Source organism: Numida meleagris, chromosome Z, assembly GCF_002078875.1.
Source record: "Numida meleagris isolate 19003 breed g44 Domestic line chromosome Z, NumMel1.0, whole genome shotgun sequence".
Classification (NCBI taxonomy): Eukaryota; Metazoa; Chordata; class Aves; order Galliformes; family Numididae; genus Numida; species Numida meleagris.
Genome location: NC_034438.1, coordinates 44,169,016 through 44,187,979, shown reverse-complemented (window position 1 = coordinate 44,187,979; position 18,964 = coordinate 44,169,016). Strand labels below are relative to the sequence as shown.

The following is an 18,964-nucleotide window of genomic DNA, read 5'->3' as shown; positions in this document are numbered from 1 at the left end:
TTCAAAGTTCCTTTGTATCAATATGAACTGTTTTGCAGATTTACTATAGGCCAACCATGAAGAGAACCAGTGCAGTTTGTATGTAATCATACATACACTCCTAAAAACTATATATGTGATCTAAGCAAGACTTAGTTTGGGAAGGATGTGTTGTCTGTTCAGCCAGATTTAGAGATCTCTTTCCATCATCCCAGCTGTTTCTTGACTTCAGCTTCTTCCTTCTTTTTCTCTTCATTGTGTCACTGTTCTTCAGTTTTTCATTAAGATACTTAGCCTACTTATTTGTATTTCTATTTACTGATTAAAAACACAACTATAGCAACGTGAAAAAAAAAAAACAACACAAATTTTCTGATGCTCCTACAAGTAACAAAACACAAAATTTCTGATGCTCCTACAAGTAATACTAGTGTAGTGACTATTCTTCATTGGGTACTTAGCTGAGGGTCAGAAGGAAAGACAACAGGATGAGTGAAGCATCCAAGCAAGCTGATGAAGTAGAGAAACTGAGACAGTGGCATGACAAATCCTCCTAGAAGGGCCATAAGTGACACCTCAGATTTCAGTAACTCCAGCCTAATGGTAAAGAACATATGCTCCCTTTTCACAGCTGAGCACCTGCTTGCAGCACTTCATACCTCCTCAACCACGCCTTATTAAAAACAAAGCTGTATTTGAGGCTGCTGCCTGGTGGCATTACGTCCCACTATGCATCTGACGTGCTACATACAAGCCGCAGTATAGCACTTGGCAGGAAGCCACCTGACCCCCAGCAAGCCTATCACTCAAGGTCTGTAAGCAGCTCAGGCTTACAAAAAAATAATAATAATAATAAAAAAAAATAAAAAACTTCTGACTAGTTCTCCTTGTACAAGCCAAATAGCTTGGGCATCCTCATCCTAGGACAATGCTGGCTTATGTCTGGGAAGCAGCAGCTCTGATACCTGCTCTGTAAGAACAGCAAGTTACTTTGAAAGAGAATTCTAGATTATTTTGGGAAATATATACCATTCCTTGACAAAAATTAGATTGTTTCTTGGAGACTTTTTGCGCAGTAATGTTCAATCACCTGTAGCGCAAGTTACTAGAACTTCACAAGAATCGCAGAGGGATGGTGATGCCAAGATTTGTATCAGCATTTTACAGAAGGAAGTAGAAACGGCTGGCATCCATGCATGAGTGATGATCAGATATTTAAATATAATACAGAAGTGGAAATACTCACCCAATAACACTATAAAAAACAAATTCTGAAGTGCTATTCAGAGATCTTTGTGTGTTGTGTAACGGAAAGGATGCAGAATTACATCAGATAAACATGCTTCCCAGGAATGAATGTTGGTGGCTGCAAGTTCTATGGAGGTTTTCTAGCTGTGAGTTGGAGGCTAATATAAAGTCAGAGAGGCTAATACAAAGAGGCCACAGCCTCCTGAAGTAAACGAGTGACTCACAGCTTCCAGCCACTGCTAAGTCTGCTGTGAACATGCTAGGAGGTTGGACACATGATATTTACATAACTGTCCAGGTTTCTTGTCTCTGATTCTTCTTCCGTGAAAGACCTGCGGGTGAGACACAACAACTATATATATATCACCTTCCCACAGGTCTAAGAGATGAGTAGGTACTGATTTTGTGATTAAGGATAGCAGGAACACAAATAAACATGATTCTTATGAATAAAGTACAGGTGCCAAATTGGCTCATCTCCAGAGTTCAACTTACAGTAAATACAAACACTAACAACTTTACCAGCAGCAAGGTAAGAGTAATCAAGAGCTAGTTTATGCTGCCCAGCCCACAGAGCATCTGCTCTAATGAGCCCATAAAAAAACCATTGGTGCTGGGCTTCACAGTGGAAAATGAGCTCATTCTACTCAAATGTGAAACAGGCTCAGCCCAAAGACAGCAATGAACTCAGCAGTTTCAATTGGTGAGGCTTAGTCCTACCTGTAGAGCATGACCATTTCGAGCAGTAACATGGAGCATCATAACGGCAATGGAGTTTATACTTCTATCTACCCTAGTTTAGGTAAGTAAAACACATGATGTGCTGAGGGAGTGTTAACTGCATAAATTCCTGTGAACAAAGCATGAAACCTGGCAGTAAATGCACCATGCTCATCCATATGGAATACAGCTAGAAATATATCTGATCAACACAATGTCAGTTTCCACTGGGTTTATTCAACTGTGACCCAAACAGTCTTGCACAAATCTCACAAAGATAATTTTTGCCCTTCAGAAATCGGGTGTCCTTGGGGTTAGACCCTGACATATGCCATGATACAGAGGAGCCTGATGTCATTTCTGCTGAGGAAGTATTGTCCTTGCACTGTGAAGGCCAAGCAGGAGGTAAAAACTACTACCAAGTATGAGAGCTGTTCTGTTGCACTCAGAGTCCTCGTGCACTGACAAGCAGCAGACTGTGCTCCTGACTAAGAGGTATTGAGTCAGTCTCAGGAGTACTCGGGTATACTCTCATCAAAAGATTTGTACGTTCTGTAAGTTCCCTCCAGTGTGTACTCCTGAGCCACTGAATTCTGCCAAGAGGACCCACTTTCTTTCTGTTGCACTCTGCACAGCATAAGGCACATAAAAAGACTTTATATGAACAGTTAGTTAAACACTTGTTTGGTTGGTTATCAGTCAGGGCACGAGTGTTGACACTGATGGTTTGTTTAGGTTGCTGCATGACAAACATTTAATTTTGTATTTTTAAACATAGGTTTATTTTTATTTGATACAAATACAGAATGAGGGAAGAAAACCCTTTTATTTGTTCCTAATCTGTAAATTTCAGTAGAATAATACAGCAAATGATATTTCTAGAGCCAGTGATGCAGTTTATTACTAGGGTTTTGTTTTTTTTTCAGAATGCCTGTGGCTAATTCTTTTTAAATTACAGAAGGATATGGGCAAGATTTATGATTTGGATAAAATGAGTGAACTTTAGTCATGAAACACAACCATGAAATATCCACTCTGATAAAATTTAACTGAAAACTAAATTATCGAGTCCCATCATCCAAGGTTAGGTTGTCTGTTAAACACCCCCAATGTTAGCCTGCCTTCCAGTTTGTGTCATATAGCACATACATTCTATAGCACATCTTAGATGTTTTCTCTCCAGGCTTTCTGCACTCAAAAAATTGGACTTGTTCTCACAGTTAGGCTCTCTGTTTTCTGTAACTTGCCCAAAGTAGTATCATTTGTCAGTCTCACTTAGTCCAGCCCTGTTAATTTGTATGCCCAACTTCCTTCTGGCATCGTTGCTGACTTCCATAACCTCTGTTTACTCACTATCTTTCTATGTCTGGTTCTTTGTTTTACTGCCATAAATTTGCCACTTCTCTACATTTTTTTTTCTTTTTGAGGATTGCCTATTGGCAGTGTCATCTGTATGCAGGAGTTACTGACCTCCTTTTACCATTAGATTCTTCTGCTGATGTGGGTCACCAGCATACTGACCATGATAGTTTATACTGTGATCTTTTACTTCAAAGAGGCTATGCTACTGTTTGAATCTCCATTTGCAGATCTCTACAGTACTTTTACTAGAGACACCAGTCTTTGGACTCTTCATAATTCTTCATCTTATTGATGCTAACTTTGCCAGTATAAACTAGTTGGTAGAACTTTCTTAATGCTAAATGACAATTTTATCATGGTCTTTAGCCCTTTCCTAAACTAGGCTTATTTTAGTCAAGTTGTTTCAAGTTCAGCCTCTCTCCTGATTATAGCACCCAAGTTATATTTCAAGGTTTTCATTCTACATTTTTCTCTCTTAAACTCCCACAGTTATCAGTGGTTCCCTTTTTATGCACTAGGGCCAAGATTTATAGTGTCATAAAATGTTTGGGTTTTTTCCATCAGCTTGTGAAAAAGCACATGCACTTGAAGAAATTCATTACATAGTTTGAAGGAAGTATATGTGCAGGTGATGTAATTGTGTCAAAATCTGCCCATGGGTGGCTACAGCTTTGTGCTTTTGGACAACTCTGTTCTTGATGTCCCAGAAAAGCACTTGAGAACTAGAACAAATCATCCTCTGTCAGGTTACCTCAGTGGAAAAGAAGGGAAGCTTTGAGACTGACAATCTTCAGAAACAAGAACAACTCTCTAAAATGAGATAGCCTTTTTGTCATATATGTTTCATTTCCAATATGTCTTTTCATTGCTGAACTCTAACAACTTTCTTACATCCCAGCAAAAGAGATATCTGACTTGAAAAAGAAAAGCCAGAAAACCCTCAGTCTAGCAGTGAGTCCATTAGGGATTTTGTTGTTGCCACTGATATTACCTGTGATGCACTCAGATACCAATGATAAGCTGGAATATAACTCATTAGCCATGGGTGACTGCAAGGGTGGGAAATACTGTCAAGCAGTGGAAGATTTGTATTCCTCCCCTCTTTCCTCCCAGCAGAAAGACAACGTAACAATAATGGCTTTTTCATCTTCCAGTCATGACTAACACAATCAGTAAGATAAAATCCAAAGGGGTAAGAATTGAAGGGAGGGGAGAGAGAAGTGTGTCAAGCTACTTATCTAGGAATTGAATTCTTGCACATTACTGAAATGTTCCAAAACTGAAATGTCGAATCTGAACTTTGTCAGACCTTGGAAAAATCAGAATCTGTACGTGAACTTTGGCCTGTCTCTCAGATCCAGCCTGCCTGTGACTCATGAGAGTCACAGATGAAGAAAGTGCAGGAGAGTCATTAAATTGCCTACAACATCTTAAAAGAAAATAAATGAATCAGTTAAACCAAAAGAAAAACGAGTGTGACAACCTCATTCTCTTCTGGGTTTCCTGTGTGTCAAATCTTCCTTTAAAATACAGGGCCTGAGAATAAGTTCAGTTTGTCAAAGCAAGCAGAACTTTGTTGCTATTCTCAAAAAGACAATGATGAAAACTCTTAGCAATATCTTTTAAAGTATACAGCAGACACCTCTTTGGGGGAGTTGTTTTTCAATGAGAAGCAAGAATAGAGAAAGTGGAGACTGACAGGATTTTTCTCTCTTTAGTCTGCATAATGTTTTCAGTGGCTTTATTTTCCTAATTCAGCAGTTCTAATGCCCATAATTCATACTATTAAATCGCAAACTGAGAGAGAGTTTGTGAGAGGAACCACACTGAGCAATGTTACTCATAATTATGAAAATTTTTAAGGTACTTCAGTACATGGGAAGCACTTAGCCTCTCTGTCTGCCTGCAGAGTATACCTTTAATATCTAATGGCCAGGGCCTGAAGTCTTTGCCTATGTTGTACCCTGCCCTTGGTCACGATGGGCACAGTGGAGCTTAGCATTCCTGCAGAGTGGCAGTCATCAGCACAAGGATTTTGACTGCAAAGCACTAGAGGATAATTGCAGAGGGGAGTGCTGTTAACCTGCAGCTTACAGTCAGTGAAGCCATTCAGGAATTTTCCAGGGGAAAATTATGCCCATCCTGAAATACTGATTGACCAAAACAGAACATTCTGTGGGAATGTGTCTGATTCAACAAATCTTCTAATAAAATAGAGGCACATTTCCAAAGTTGCCTGTCAGATAGGTTTCAGTTGAAAGTTCCAAGGTTCCAACTTTTTTTCCTGAGGCCCAGTTTAACTTTTTCCTGTGCTGGAGAGGATAGAGCTGCAGAATTCCTTTTTGTTAGCCTTATGGACTCATATCAGGCCCAGTTCACTGTGCATGTACTTTAGAATGGCTTTATGTTCCGGTTTAACAACCACACAGCCCTTGGCTTACTTCCCCCTTCCAGTGGGATGGAGGAAGAGAATCAGAAAAAAAGAACTTCATAGGTTGAGATAAAAACTATTTATTAAAACAGAAAAGGAACATAAATAATGGTAAGGATAATAATCATAGAATCAGAGAATCCGTAGAGTTGGAAGGGACCTTTAAAGGTCATTTAGTCCAATTCCCCTGCAATGAACAGGGACACACACAGCTAGATCAGTTTGCTCAGAGTCTGATCCAGCCTGACCTTGATGTCTCCAGGGGCCGGGCATCCACCACCTCTCTGTTCTTGTGCTTCACCACCCTTACTGTAAAAAATGTTTTCCTTATATCCAATCTAAATCTCTCCTCTTTTAATTTGAAACCATTTTTCCTTATCCTATCACAACAGATTCTGCTAAAGAGTCTGTCTCCTCCTTCCTTACAGAAAAGCCACTATCAGAAATTTGATGTACCTTCTCTTCTTCAGGCTGAACAGCCCCAGCTCTCTCAGGCTGTCCTCATACAGGAGGTGTTCCATCCCATGGAGAGTGGCCCTTCTCTGGATGCGCTCCAGCAGGTCCATGTCTCTCCTGTACTGAGAATTCCACATCTGGATGTAGTACTCCAGGTGAGGTCTCACCATCACAGAGTAGAGGGGCTGGATCACCTCCCTCACCCTGCTGGCCACACTTCTTTTGATGCAGCCCAGGATATAGTTGGCTTTCTGGGCTGCAAGGGCACATTGCTGGCTCATGTCCAACTTGCCATCCACCATACCCCTAAGCCCTTCTCAGCAGGGCTGTGCTCAGTCCTTTCATCTCTCAGCTTCTATTGATGGTGGAAGTTGTCATGGCCCAGTCTAAGACCTTGTATCTGGCTTTGCTGAGCTCATGCTCTTCTGGGCCCACTGCTTGAGCATTTGTATATCTTTCCGGATGACATCCTATCTCTCAGGCATGTTGACTGCACCACACAGCTTGGTGTCATCTTTAAACTTGCACTTGATCCCACTGTCAATGTCACTGATCGATACTAAAGAGCATCAGTGCCAGAACAGATCCCTGAGGGACACCATTAGTCAGTGATCTCCATCTGGACATGGAGCCATTGACCATTACTCTCTGGGTACAATCTTGCAATTAATTCCTTTTCTATTGAACAGTCCACCCAACAAATCCATCTCTCTTCAATTTAGAGAGAAGGATGTTATGGGGGACCATGTCAAAGGCCTTACTGAAGTGCAGATAGATGACATCAGTGGCTCTTCCCTTGTCCACAGACACAGTTATGCAGTCATAGAACTGCATAGGTAGGTCAAGCAGGATTTGTCCTTGGTGAAGGCATGCTGGTTTCCTCATATCACTTCCCTCTCTTTCATGTGCTGTAGCATAGCTTCCAGGAGGATCTGCTACTTGATCTTCTCTGGCCTCAGAGAGGCAAGGCTGACAGATGTAGTTGCCTGGGTCATTCTTTCTACTCTTCTTAAAAATGGGTGTGACATCGCCTTTTTCCAGTCACCAGGGATTTCACCTGACTGTTATGACTTTTCAAATACCATTGAGAGTAGCTTGCCAACTATATCAGCCGATTCCCTCAGGACTCTGCAGTGCATCTCATCAGGACCCATAGACTTATGGGTCAGGTTCCTCAGAAGGTGACAAACCTAATCTTTGCTTACAGTGAGAGAGACATTGCTCTGCTACTCATCTGCTTGAGGGGCATGTGAAGAGCAGATGACTGAGGCAAAAAAAGTTCTTGAGTACCTCAGCCTTCTCCTTGTCTGTTGTTATCAGCTTGCATGATACAATATATATATATTTACAAAACAAGCGATGACAGTACAATTTCTCATCACCTACTGACTGATTCCTAGCCAGTTCCCAAGCAGAAGCTAGTGGGCAGGAGTGGGCTTCTGTCAGCTCTCAGAATACTCAACTCCCCATCACCAGCTGCCTGATCGATCCCAAATTTTCCCTAGGAATACAGCTCACTTTTTGTGTTCTAGCATGTCATGTGTCTCTTGGGATGTGAATGAGAGCTGGGAAAATGGTCTTGCTAAACACGTTTTTAACTTTTCTTTTTACTGGTTCTATTGTTTTCTTTGTTCTATAAGGGAACAGATTTTATATTAACAATAGTATCTGAGGAAGAAGTAAACAAAATTGCAGTTTGGGGATATAGATGAAAAGTGTTATTATTCACTTTTATTATATTCCCACTGGAACTAAAACCATCTCCAGAAGAATGGCTGATAGAAAACTAAAACAGATTTTTGCTGGATAATAATATTTAACTCTGGAGGGAATTGAGTGTGCTAATTCTTCTTGATGACATTCACATATACCTGCATAGCTCATGCAGTCTTTAGGTTAGGTACATTAGCAGGACTACAATTGCAGCCACTACCATTTAGCTCATTTTTGAGTCAAAATTGTCTTCCTAAGCTCACTCATATAGCTCAAGATACTGTGCAATACCTTTTATAGACACACTCAAATGCACAGGGAAAGGACTCATTTTTGAGAGAATGATCCATACCAAAGAAATAACATTTTTCTTCTCACACATTTTGATCCAAGCACAAGAAAATTCTAATTAAAAGCATGTCCTTGTCCTTAGAACTTCCACCATGTATAGAGAAAGACTCAAGGCTTATTTTCACCAATTACAGAATCACAGAACCATAGAATGTCAGGGACTGGAAGGGTCCTTGAAAGATCATCTGCTGGAGCAGGAGCACTAGATCAAATCACCCAGGAATGCGTCCAGGCGGGTTTTGAATGTCTCTAGAGAAGGAGACCCCACAACCTCCCTGAGCAGCCCGTTCCAGTGTTTTGTTATCCTTACTGTGAAGAAGTTTTTTCTCATGTTTATGTGGAACTTCCTATGTTCCAGCTTGCTCCCATTGCCCCTTGTCCTATCAACAGATGTCACTGAGAAGAGCCTGGCTCCATCCTCCTGACACTCACCCTTTACATATTTATAAACATTAATGAGGTCACCTCTCAGTCTCTTCTCCAAGCTAAAGAGACCCAGCTCCCTCAGCCTGTTCCTTGTAAGGGAGATGCTCCACTCCCTTAATCATCTCTGTGGCTCTGCACTGGACTCTCTGAAGCAGTTCCTTGTCCTTGAACTGAGGGGCCCAGAACTGGACACAGTACTCCAGATGCAGTCTCACCAGGGCAGAGTAGAGGGGGAGGAGAACCTCTCTTGACCTTCAAACCACATCCCTTCTAATACACCCCAGGATGCCATTGTCCTTCTTGGCCGTAAGGGCACAGTGCTGGCTCATGGTCGTCCTGCTGTCCACCAGGACCCCCAGGTCCCTTTCCCCTATGCTGCTCTACAACAGGTCAGTCCCCAACCTATACTGGTACCTGGGGTTGTTCTTGCCCAGATGCAAGACTCTACATTTGCTCTTGTTATATTTCATTAAATTTCTCCTTGCCTAACTTTCCAGCCTGTCTAGGTCTCACTGGATGGCAGCACAGCCTTCTGGCGCATCAGCCACTCCTCCCGGTTTTGTGTCATCAGCCAACTTGCTGACGGTGCACTCTATTCCCTCATCCAAGTCATTAATGAATATATCAAATAGTACTGGTCCCAGTACTGACCCTTGAGGGATTCCACTAGATACAGGCCTCCAACTAGATTCTGTCCCATTGACCACAACTCCCTGGCTTCTTTCCTTCAGCCAGTTCACAGTCTACCTCATTACCCAATCATTCAGACCACAATTTCTCTGTTTAGCTGCAAGGATGGTGTGGGAGATGGTGTCAAATGCTATACTAAAATCAAGATAGACCACATCTACTGCTTTACCATCATCTATCCACCTGGTTATGTCTTCATAAAAGGCTATCAGGTTGGTCAAGCATGACCTCCCCTTGGTGAAGCCACGTTGACTGCCCCTAATGACCCTCTTATCCTTGATAGGCCTGGAGACAGTGCCAAGGATAAGTTGTTCCATCACCTTTCCAGGGATGGAGGTGAGGCTGACTGGTCTGTAGTTACCTGGGTCCTCCTTCTTGCCCTTTTTGAAGACTGGAGTAACATTAGCTTTCCTCCAGTCCTCAGGCACCTCTCCTGTTCCCCACAACTTACTAAAGATAATGGAGAGTGGCCTAGCAATGACTTCTGCCAGCTCCCTCAGTACCTGTGGGTTCATCCCATCAGGATGCATCAGAATTACATGGAGAGTGTTTGGGGTTTGGCCTAAATGAAAGTAAACAGTCTCTTACTCTTTCCATGATTAGTTACTGTTGAATATTCTTGCGAAATTTTGCTTTACTGATCCCTCTTTTTCCTCAGAATTTACTAGGAGTAGTTGAGAGAATATTCAATTTCTGGATCTCTTTTGTATTCTTCATCACTAGCAGTTCTCTCAATCTTCCATCAGTTCACAGACGGCGCTTCACACCTCAAATGCAATTCTGTGCAGCCATATCAATCACTGGGAAAACACCAGCTCTTCTCAGCTCTGTACTTCTGCCTGCCGTTCTCTGTTTGAATATGAAGAAAGGCATCTCAGAAGCTATCCTAGCAAATGAAGTTTTTCCAATACAATGTGTCATCACTAGAAGAGATAAGGTAAAGATTTCATCGTGTGCTGAAAGAAGGTTGGCTGGCTTGCAAAGATGTGTGGCATGTGTAGGTAATAGTAATGGGTAGTCAGGGAAAAAGCTCTGCTCTTTTAGTTTGTTGCCCCATTCCATCTTGGCCTGCTACTTCTCAGCTTTTAGAGGCAAATCATTTCTCAAGATGCTCTAACATTAAACTATTTTACTGGAATACTGGACAGCTAGCAAATCCAGGTAAAACCAGCTTGCCACTAACACTGCAAGCTTTTTAAATAATTACTTGCCTTACCGCATTATTTCAAACCTTTGCCCTGTGTTTCAGACAGCTCAATGTAAAAGCAGGATTACAGTCAAGCTTAATGTTTTTCTGTGTTGCTTTGACTTGTGTTAGCAGCAGCTCTGAAATTGTAAATGAGTTAGTTTTTTCTGGAGAGAAGATACTTGTAACTCTTCAAGTGTGGCAAGCACATAGATATATGGAATACTAAATCAGGATTTCCTTTTTTCCTAGTTCCACTTTAATTTCAAAACAGATTTTATCCATGTCTACCTCCTCTAACATAAGATTTGTACTGGATATTGTTGAGGGACTAGTGGTTATGGGTGAATAACAAGAGCCTGGCTGTAGAAATAGATTAATGTACTAGGCTTCTATTTCCTATGTAGAGGTATTAGCTGATAAGATACCCCTGAAATAGTTTTGTTTACAGACTACTGAGCCTTACTGACTTCACTGCAGTACGTATTATCCAAGTTAACTTCCTTACTACATCAAGATCTTTCTTGCATTTGCCATCTGTTTCTTGCATGAAACACAGTGAAGAAAACTGTGTGTCCAGTATTGTGTAAGTCTCCATCGTGCTTATTTTTAGAGAACTATCTTTGAGTTAGCTAATAAGTAGCTTTTTTTTTGCATGTGATGCTCTACGAGGGAATCTGTGTGGTTCAGGATGGAATGAATACAACACGTTTGCAAAAATCTACAATGACTATCTATTTCTCCAGGATAACATGGATTGTTCTTCAGGACTGCATCCAGTCTAATCAATGATAAACTGTCTTTAAAATAAGTGGTGAAGCATGGACATCCGTCTTCCATGGTGAATATCCTGATGGCTACACTAGAAAAGGCAAGTCCACTTTTGCTCTTTGTCTGATATGGTGACTTTACAACTTCTGTGTTTTAGGCCATTTTCTACCCATTCTCCTGCCACATGTGTGCCAATTTTAGAACTCAGTACCCTGGCAGTTAGGAAGTGTTGAATCCATCAGGAGTTTATACAAGCAGCTTGTTGGTAGAAATATTTCAAAGTGTCTGAAGATAAAGTTCTGCTCTGGACTTCAGTAGATGAGGTCCCAGATTCCCATATATCCTGGTCCCAGCTGGGACCTGCAGGTAGGGCACCACCTTCCACGCACCACAGGAAAATCTTTAGCCATCTGAGCATGTTAAGAATGATGAAAATATTATTTCTGATCATCCAAATTTTCCAAGTAGCTGAACAGAGAATTTCAGGAGCAAAAGCTTGAACTAAGCTATCTGTATTACTTTAAATGTTAAAGTCCATGCAACAGCTGCTACTTAACCAGGAGCATGTTTTTTGGTATTGTCTACTCAGGCTGTTTTCCAGGCTCTGTACAACCATTAAGTGTGAGTGTCTAAAACTAAGAATTATGCCCACTTCTTTCACAAGGCTATAATTAGCCTGCCGAGAGCAAGCACGGCTTCAACACACAATAACCATAAAACAGTAGCACAGAGATCCCCTGTGCAGAAAAAAGACTTCTTCTTGTCTTTCTGCTAATCATCGCTGTGTGACAAACCTTTTATAGCTCTTAATGTCTTTAAGTTTACTACTCAATTTTCACTTCAATCAAACACATTTACAAACTATTTTGCAAAGCACAGTGGCTTGAACAAATGACTCACTGATAATTACTCTCATAGAAGAGACAGCGGCTCAGTATTTTAATACGTGTTTTACTATTCTTAGTTGTTATGATGGCTGTAAAAACCCATCATGTGATGTTTGCTCTCAGCATCATTCCTCAAAGCACAACATCATAGAATCATCTGTCCCCTCAGTGTCTGTCTTTAGTGGTCAAGCACACTCGACTTCTACATGTTCTGGTGAAAATCGAGTGAGATACATTTCTTACAGATAACAGTGCTGTTACTTAAGTGACTCACAAATGTAAATCATCAAAGTCAGTAAGATGAATAATGTGAACAAAGTTTAAATGGTAAGACCAAGTCTCAGATATAAACAAGAAAGGACTGCCAAAAACCATCCTACTGCTTTACACATTTCTCAACTTGGGGTATGATAAATGAAACAGAAAAGGGAGATGGCAGAAAAAGCAGCAGTGAACCCAGTTAGGCCCTATCTAAAAAACTTTGTCTAAGATTTTTTACTGTCCCTGGCCTTGGCTCTGCAGAAGACCAGAGAGCATAGTTTTTGGCTTGTATCATCATTTATGTATAATCTCATTTAGATGACTAGTTGAGTCAGGCTTGTATTAACTCTATCATATGAGTAACTTCTATGCAAGATCACTTAATTTTGTTATGGAGATAAGACTACTTATAACCATGTGGACATACTTTCTGCTTTTCCACATAGACATGTTTTTGACAGAACAAAGGGGAAATATTAAAAAGTTTTTTTTCTGTTTGTTTGTTTGTTCGCTTCTCCCATGACAGAGCTTCAGTTAATGGGGCTTTACACTAGAACCTCTGCCAGTCAGTGTTTCTTTTGCTGTAGACCAGAGGAGTCACTGGTCACTAGGGGCTTTCCTAGTGCTAGTTCTCAAGAAATTATCACTTCGCATCACAAATGGTGCAAATTATTGGCCTGTCTCATCTAATTAAAATGATTCAAATGTCAGCAGTGAGGCAACTCTGAGTAACTGCACACTTCAAATTTCCCTGGTCCTTGGCAGCCTCTAAACAAGGTACTTTGAAGCTTAGCATGCTGCCAGCTGAGCTCCTTTTGCCAAAGGCTGAAGAAGGCTGCTCCTGGTGGCATTGCAACTTCACCTTTCTTCCTTTTGCGCTGATGGCCATAAGTATTGCTGGTCTGCCTGCCTGTGTGTGACATGCCATGTCATTTCAGACGTCCAGGTGTGCCTTCCTTCTCAGTCACCACAGGGTGCTCACTGCTTTACTGCTCTTTTATGTGGTGCAACCCAGGTTTCCTACTTACCAGCTCTGCTGCCCAGTTGTATAAAGGGCAGAAAGAAGTCAACATTGTTCTTAATCCAGTGATATTCACAGCATTTTCCAGTTTCTATATGCATACTGTACACTTCATAAAATGGCACATTTTCACATTTTTGAAGGCTTTCCAGTGATTTTTCACACTACTCTTGAAAATAAATAGTGAAGCACGTTTCTGCTTTCCACGATATTGGCAGCGCTACCTCAGAGTTTGAGTAACAGCAGCGTTATTTGCATTTTCGGCACATGTGCTTGTTAATTAAAATAAGTTTTTTGAAAGCAGTTTTGCTCTTTATGTTTAAAATATTCAGGTGAAATCAGATACTTCCTTCAGTATGGAGGGTTCTGCTGTTCTCTAGAACAGTTCTGCTGGTAGAATTGCTATCTGTCTGTGTCCTAAGAAACAGGATGCTTGCTTTTGGACTCATCTAGTAGATTTAGTAGACGCCTTTTTACTTTTATATATTATGCTGTAGCTATAATTGAGAATAGGAAAACCATTCACAGGCATCACATTTGCTTTTGCACTTTTCTGTCATGGGAAGATTGTGAATGACCTGTCAATCTTAAATTGGCTGTTGCAGTGCAAATAGTATTGTGCATATTTTCTTCCTTTAGTCCATGCACTTATTGTGAAATTTTTTGAGTTTCTTCACATTTAACAGTGCCAGTAAACATTGCCTCACTTATGTCTGCCTAAGTTACAGAGTGAATATCTATTTCTCTTGGGTTTGCTTTTAGCAAGAGTACATTATTACAGCACAAATATTTTTCCAGTACAGTTTCCACAAATGTTCCCCGATGCATGGAAATATTTTGATTAATATTTTGAACTGTAGTCAAATGACTTGCCTTTTTCTTTAAGGTACTTTATCTCTGGCTTAACTCTTTAAAAAATCACAGTATCATCTATTCTATACAACTTTCACAGCTACTCATCTTGAGCAGGAAGCCCTGAAGGACTTGGTTAGTATTAAACATTTTTGAGTACGAATCACATTAAATATATGTAAAGACTGGTGAATATAATTTACTCTGATTGCACTGTTATATAGTAAAGCACCTATAGCTATAAAGAATGTAATGCAAGGAAACCGAGGATTACAGCAGAAGTCACTATATTTTCAGTTAGTTCCAGGGTGTGCTTCATATAGATACATATATATAAAAGCATTAAAATATGTTTAATATGTCATGATCCTTAAGAGCATTTTACTTTTACTTCTCTCCAAACTATAGGTTATTTTGATGATTATTTTGTGCTGTATGTGGACTGTAATAAAGGCAAGGGATTAGAGATTTTTTCTCTTTGAAGGCACTGGGATTTTTCTGTTTTCTAGACCCTGCCTGTAGTACCATTATTCAGTCTAGGCTCAGCAATACTCATTAAATGAAAAACAGAAATAGTGTTAAGAGGGTTTAAGTCACATACTAATAAATGCAGATGAATTGAAAGAAGCTGATGGTAATATTGTGCTGTCCAAAAGCAAGTATAAATCCCACCATGCCAGAGTCAGCTAAGAATTTAGCTAAAGATCTGCATGACCTACTTCAGCCCTCCAGTAGGAAAATCAGCAGAAGTCAGTCATCACAGAAAAGTTCTCTTTTCAGAGTTACCGTGAAGCCAGTGGCCTCCCTTTGTGCCAAAGCTAGCAACGGCTCTCAACTGTGGAATTTTTTTTCTGTATCTCAAGAGAGCAGGAAAAATGGTATGTTCAGCCACATCAGCATTCTGCCCTCCAGCTCACCTTATCCTGGGGTATACCAAGCACCCACAGGAAAGCTGGGAGAGTCAGTGCAGATTTTCGTGCTGAAGGTTTTGACTCTTCTTATCTCCACAGAGTAGTAGTAACACAAAATGTGTAAGTTATCCTTGTTATGAATCTGGGAGAAAGATCATGTCTGTCTGTATAGCTGATTATAATTTGTGACAAAAATGTAAGCAAATAGATGACCAATTTCCATCTGGAATATTATGTCCATGACTGTCCACCCACATGGGAAGGATATTATTGCCCTGGATACTTCTTTCTACATTTCAAGAATCTAAGTTATGAAGGCAGATTTGAGGCACAGCATTTAATTATTCAAAGTATGAAATTTTAAGTTATCAACAGTATATGCATAGGGTTCCTAAAAAATATTTTCCATGGTAAAGATGGAATGTATTCTTCAATTTAAAAAAATTGTCTGAAGTTTTGGGGTTTACTAGTGTTTTTGACAGTCCTGCAGACTCTCACCACATTGTACAAGGGCTGCTCTCAAAGTAATGCCTCCTGTTTTATTATGTTAGCCCATGACATCAGAGATGGATGTTGGTAGTATGGTGGTAGAGGTTGAACCTTCCCACCAATATTCCATTACATACTGTTGCTGGGTGACAAGAGGCAGCAGTCTGACAAAATGGCATTTGACAGGGAAGTGCAGATGAAGTAGAGATGTATCACTGAATTCCTACAAGCAGAAAAAAATGGCACCCACTGACATTCATTGACGCTTACTGTGCATTTATGGAAACCAAACAGTGATGTGAGCACAGTGAGGCAGTGGATGGTGTGTTTCCGCAGTAGTGACAAGTGACAGTGGGTCACATCTGCTGGTGCAGACTTTTACAAGCATGGCATGCATCTCTTGTTTGTTGCTGGCAACAATGCAAAGCAAATGGTGGTGACTGTTGAAAAATAGTGTTCTGTAGCAGAGAATTTGCTCGATCAATGTTCTTGTTCTCTTTTTTTTGGTTGTAATTTCCTTGGAAATAAATAAGAGGTATTACTTTCAGAGCAACCTTATACTAATACAAAAGACATAGGATGAGAAATAACATAGAATTGTAGAATCATGAAATGGCTTGGGTTGAAAGGACCTTAAAGACCAGCCAGTTCCATCCCCTTGCATGTGCTGCTTGAATTTCCTCACACAGGTTGTCTGGTGTGCTTAAGACTGTAAAGAGGCCACCAGCATCTATGAGAAAAAAGTGCATGGCTGAAGCTCATTTCTAACATTTTCAGTAGCACACTGAATGTCTTTGTATTGATGCGCATCCACCAATGAGGGGACACATGGCAAAGAAACTTCAGGTGGATATGATTGCTGCTCCTCCAGCTTGTGCTGCCTCTGCACCCCTTTTCTGAAGCAGTGGGCTCTGTGGAGCTGCCACTGCCAGGGCTCTATGCTCCAGGAAGCAGCAGATAATGAGGGAAGGAGAGAGAAACAATGTGAGCAGAGGTTATTAGACTCTCACAATAAATGTCCGGCGTAGATAGATACAGATGAATTCCAGGCACTTGGGTTTACTGCAGAAGGACGATATGGGTATGATAAAAGATCAGGGGCTGAGATAAACTGAAAAGCATTCAGTGAACTCTGCTGGTTTCTGAATTTGCTTTCTGTGAGAACTGCTTTGATCCAGAGAGTGATCTCTGCAGAAATACGAGTGCATGATAGCAAAAAAACTAACGCGGCTACATTAGTGTTTTTGATGTGAGTGGTTAATGGAACGAAGTAAGGAATCCTTTCTATTTTGGAACTAGGATTTGATAAACGATTTGTTCTGCTGTCTCTGTCACATATACATGTGAGAGAAAACAGTGGGTCACCGTACTGCACCGAGGCTCAGGTGAGGCCAGGCTGTAGCTCATTCCTGCTCTGTGGAAAGGACAGCCGCGTCCCGCGCAGAGTTGTACTGCGCCGTGGCCCGTTTCTTCCTTTGTTGACACATTCCTGAGTGGGCGAGCCGTGCCGCGCGGCGGGGCCACGGCATTAGGCAGGGCGCGAGGTGCACGGCACGGGGACTGCCGCCGTCATAGTGACACGGCCGCGCCGCTACCCGCGTCCCCGGTTAATTTTTACACAACATACCATCTCGTTACGCTACGCACCACGGAACGGCAACCTGCCATTCCTTGCCCGGAAAGGTGCAGCCCCAACCTCTGTACCAGCGGCCCGATACGCGGCCGGGCCTCTCACGGACGAACGCGGGCGCCCCACGAACCTCCGCAAACCCTCGCCCGCACCCCGGCCACCAGACCCCTCGCAGGGGCAGAGCCGCGGGACAAACACCCCCCTGCGCGCCGCACGCCTGGTTACGTAAGTACCGGCGTTCACCGCACCGCCCCCAACCCCGCCGGCCGTTATGCAATCGCCAGCACAGAGACCTCCTGTACCATGCCCCACCCCTTGCCCCGCCTCGCCCCGCCTCCATTGGCCGTCCCTCGGCGGCGCCGGTTGCCGATTGGGGCGCGGCGGCCGCCAGTCACGGTGCGGCGCGGCTGGCATGCGGGCTGCGCGCCCTGTGCCGCGCGGATCTGACCTACTAACACACATCCCTCCGCGCCGCCGCAGCTGTTGCACGCTCTCGTTCGCCTCGCGTACGGGCAAGCGGGGCGACGCTGCCTGCGGCACAGCACGGCACAGCACGGCACAGCACAGCACTCCACTGCACTCCACTGCACTCCAATCTCGCCTCGCCTCGCCGGATGCTTGGTGCCCTGCCGAGCACTCAAGGTAGGAAGGCGCGGCGGGCGCAGATGTGTGCGGGGCGCGGCGCGGCGCGGCGCGGTGTTGCGTTGCGACTGGCGGCGCCCTCCCGCGACCGCACGTCGCCCGGGTCTATGTCGGCCGTTACGTAACGCGCCTCGTGCCAATGGCCGCTGGCGGATCGCTGCGCTGCGAGGCCCAGCACTGTGCCCTCCGTGTCCACGGAGTCGGCCTTCTGTGCCCGAAGCAGGACGCGCCGCTGGGCGGGGTGCAGGCGGGATGCCGCGGCACGGGCGTCTCCATCACCGCTGTCGCAGTATTCCCGGCGCCACGGGACGGACCGCACCGTAGTTCCTGGAAATGCGGCATTATGTAACGCGGGGCCGCTGGCGGCCGGTCTTGGGCGGCGGCGGATCGCCTCGGTACAGAGCGAAGGGGGCCACCGCGCCTTGCCCGTCACAGGGTCCACCCCGTTACACTTAGCCCCCGCAGTCTGGCAGTAGTACTCCAGGCGCTATTCGTGTCCCGCGTGTGAGCGTCGCGCCCGCGGTTCTGCTCTGGTCAGGAGGTGCTGGTGGAGGCGCTCCGCTGGGCGCCGCGCGGTGCCCCGGTTTCGCCTCTCGGCCACCGTTCCTCGAAAAAGGGACTGGCTCCGTGAGGAGGGCCGTGCCGCGAAGCTGTCACCGCGCCGAGCGGCAGCGGGACGGCGCTCTGCTCCTGGCGGCGCAGCAGGGCCCCGCCCCGCCCCACGGCGGTGCACAAGTAGGTCAGTATGACAGCCCCGGCCGCGGCGGGCAGCGCGGTCGCCGGGAGCGCCGCCGCCGGCCCAGTCCCGCTTCCCGTGCGGCGGCCGCGTCCCTTACCCGCGAGGCCGTTGGCGGCCGTTGGTTGAGTCCCAGCGGAGGGCGGCAGTCGTCCCACGGCCGCGCGGCAGCGGGTGAGGGCTGGGGGCGCTGCCGCTCTTT

General features: G+C 43.6%; 1 protein-coding gene across 1 annotated transcript in view; it reads left to right on the top strand.

The window, feature by feature from the left end:
• Nucleotides 17,704–18,964, top strand: part of NFIL3 (nuclear factor, interleukin 3 regulated) — a 14,595-nt gene continuing 13,334 nt past the window's right edge. Inside the window, exon 1 of the mRNA XM_021380668.1 lies at nt 17,704–18,026. The gene's annotated coding sequence lies outside the window, so the exon portion shown is untranslated. The remainder of the gene's footprint in view (nt 18,027–18,964) is intronic.